Genomic DNA, 3,854 nt, shown 5'->3' with positions numbered 1-3,854 from the left:
TTTATGGGTACCATTAGCTTATCTTCCTGACTATTGTGAGGACCATCCCATAGCGTCAATGCCATACAACACTCATTTCCGTGGCCTCCAACTGCTATTAAATGTTAGTAAAATGCTAGTAAAACTAAGTGCATGCTCTTCAACCGATTGCTGCCCGCACCCTCCCGCCGGACTAGCATCACTACTCTGGACGGTTCTGACTTAGAGTATGTGGACAACTACAAATACCTAGGCGTCTGGTTAGACTGCAAACTCTCCTTCCAGACTCACATTAAGCATCTCCAATCCAAAATTAAATCTAGAGTCTGCTTCCTATTTCGCAACAAAGCCTCCTTCACTCATCCTGCCAAACATACCCTCGTAAAACTGACTATCCTACCGATCCTTGACTTCGGCAATGTCATTTACAAAATATCCCCCAACACTCTACTCAGCAAACTGGATGTAGTCTATCACAGTGCCATCCGTTTTGTCACCAAGCCCCATATACTACCCACCACTGCGACCTGTATGCTCTCGTTGGCTGGCCTCACTACATATTCGTCGCCAAACCCACTGGCTCCAGGTCATCTATAAGTCTTTGCTAGATAAAGCCCCGCCTTATCTCAGCTCACTGGTCACCATAGCAACACCCACCCGTAGTACGCACTCCAGCAGGTATATTTCACTGGTCATCCCCAAAGCCAACACTTCCTTTGGGCGCCTTTTCTTCCAGTTCTCTGCTGCCAATGACTGGAATGAATTGCAAAAATCACTGAAGCTGGAGTCTTATATCTCCCTCTCTAACTTTAAGCATCAGCTGTCTGAGCAGCTTACCGATCACTGTACCTGTACACAATTCTGTAAATAGCACACCCAACTACCTCATTCCCATATTATTACTTACCTCTTGCTCTTTTGCACCCCAGTATCTCTCTCATCTCTCCATTGTTAATGCTAAATTGTAATTATTTCGCCTCTTGGGCTATTTATTGCCTACCTCCCTACTCTTCTACATTTGCACACACTGTCTTGTCAGGACCCGGTGCGAGAAACAGTCCACTATAATCAGCAGAACCCAGAAGATGAGGCAGACACAGTAGTTCTAGAGATGTGGTTTAATTAAAGAAACAAAATCTTCAGGCCAAAATCTAAATCCACAATGTCCAAAATAAAGCCAAGAGGCACAAAATGGATATCCTCAAAAATACAAAGAAAACTCACAAAGTGGTAAAAAACAGCATGGGGAGGAAGGGGGGGGTGGGGAGGGAGGGGGGGGGGGGGGAGAAGGGGGGGGGCGGGGGGGGAAAAGGGGGGGGGAAAAACAAACCTCAAAAGACTACTCAAAATTACACAAGAACTAAACCAGAGAACCTCTGGAAAATCCAATCCGAGAAATATATGTTTCACACAAAAAGGCTTGGTCTGGGGCTGGGTGCTAACATACAAACACTGAGCAAAGAACTGAGGAACACACAGGGTTTAAATACAAACAAGGGAACGACCTACAGGTGCAAACAATAAAAGAGCAAGGAAAAAACAAAAGGTTCAAAAAAGGTGCAATGGGGACATCTAGTGACAAAACCAGAACAGTCCTGGCCAAAACCTGACACTGTCCATAGATTTTTCTATTTTTCTATTATTTTGTGTTATTGACTGTACGCTTGTTTATGTGTAACTCTGTGTTGTTGTTTTTGTCGCACTGCTTTGCTTTATCTTGGCCAGGTCGCAGTTGTAAATGAGAACTTGTTCTCAACTGACCTACCTGGTTAAATAAAGGTGAAATATAACAATAATAGCCTCTTATGAATGGTTACTTAGAAGTCTATTCTTAAAATAACAGTGTTTGGAGGTAAAATGTTAATTTGAATCAGATTACAGTCAGCTCTCTATCAGGAGCAGGAAAAAGTGCCTTGCGAAGGTCACGACTTGTTTGCATTATGATAATCAACTCTTTGATAAAACATCCTTAGAGCACCCTCAGGACTCTTCGCTCATCATCAACAACTCTCGTCCTTGAGTCAATTAAACAGTGGCAAAAATATAACTCAACACTGTAGGACTCCAGTCACCCTCGTCATGAATCAGGAAAATCCTTCAGTCTGGCAGAGAGTACTGTAGTATTAAAGCTAGAATCCTTACTTGAAACAATAACAAAGTGGCCACCCTGCCTGTGTTTTGGTAAAAAGCTGAGGGATGGGTTTGGAGAAATGTAACCACTCTCAAACTCATAGACAGAGCTATGGATGCAAGGACGGACCATCCATGATATCAAAATTATAGTTTTGGGCTCAATTCAATCTGTATCGCTGAAGCATTACAGAGTGCACAATATAAATGTAAAGGTAATTTCCGAGTGAGCCAACATACGCAGTGTTTACCGTGAATGCTGTCACCGCTAACGCAGTAACATCGCCTTTAAATTTCAATCATTCTGTAACCCTGAATTTCCAAAGAGGAGCCCTTAAAAACGTCTTAGGGCTGCAATCCCGGTAACGGGATCGATATGACAACAGCCAATGAAAGTGCAGGGCGCCAAATTCAAAAAACTGAAATCGCATAATTAAAATTCCTCAGACATACATGTGTCTTATACCAAGTTGTCTACGCTGACATTTCTGGGTATGTCTCGCATGTAACATAATAATACTAAAAATTCTAATCATTTTTATATTACTTTTTATAATAATACAAATCTGTCAACCAAATATATTTCTGAAAACCCCTTTTTGCATCTTCAATAGTTGTCACATTGTGTTTTACAGATACCCTGTCTATACCCTGTCTACCCTGTCTACCCTGTCTATAAAATCTAAGACCTATCAACCTCCACACTCAGGAGTCAATGTTCTATCTCTTGTCTTTTTCATAGCCTGAGAGAGAGAGAGAGAGAGAGAGAGAGAGAGAGGAGAGAGAGAGAGAGAGAGAGAGAGAGAGAAGAGAGAGAGAGAGAGAGAGAGAGAGAGAGAGAGAGAGAGAGAGAGAGTATATTACCTAAAGTTGTCGTAGCTGCCACACTATGTAACACATTATATCGATAATTGCCTAAAATTGTATTTCATTGTCTTTCATAAATGTTGCATTACTGATGTTGAAACGTTGTTAAATATTCTACCTTTGGTATACATTGAGTGGAAGGGTATACTTTGAGAGAGAGAGAGAGAGAGAGAGAGAGAGAGAGAGAGAGAGAGAGGAGAGAGAGAGAGAGAGAGAGAGAGAGAGAGAGAGAGAGAGAGAGAGTAATATTACACACTTAAATAATAGCTCATCATTCACACACATAACAGCCCTGTCTTTATAGTTGTTCATAGTTTATTATCAAAGTTTGATCATAGTTTTGTCATAGTTCTATTATCGTTTCTAATCACAGATTGAATATAGTTGGCCATGGTTTCTAATCATACTTTCTGATTGAGAGGTCTGATTTAATAAGCGTTTCAAGTGTAAGAAATGCTGTCTTCATTGACCTTAACACATAGCTATAATACTGTTATAATGCCTTCCTTATTAAGCAGACTTGTTTGCAAATATCTTGCTACACCCCACATTTAAACACCATCTGCCCGTAACAGATACAAACCTCACTCCCCCACGCGGGGAGGATGGCTGACTCAGACCTTTTATTACCACTGATAGGGAGGCATGCCATTATACGAGCACGCACCCGCACACGCACTGCCACACACACACACACACACCCTTGCTTTAGGCTGGGTTTCAGGAACAAAGAACAGTGCCGGAACCAATGAGGCATGGACACCAGCGTGGAGGGAACGGGCCTCCACTTACAGCGACCAGTCAGGAGCACGAACTACAAGAATCTACCTACGTCATTTACTGTATAACTTGAACTGCACAATATGTTTCGGGTTCCT

The sequence above is a fragment of the Salvelinus sp. IW2-2015 genome, unplaced genomic scaffold (genome assembly GCF_002910315.2).
Source record: "Salvelinus sp. IW2-2015 unplaced genomic scaffold, ASM291031v2 Un_scaffold16568, whole genome shotgun sequence".
Classification (NCBI taxonomy): Eukaryota; Metazoa; Chordata; class Actinopteri; order Salmoniformes; family Salmonidae; genus Salvelinus; species Salvelinus sp. IW2-2015.
The sequence above is the reverse complement of the archived record's forward strand: the minus strand, read 5'-3'. Positions refer to the sequence as shown.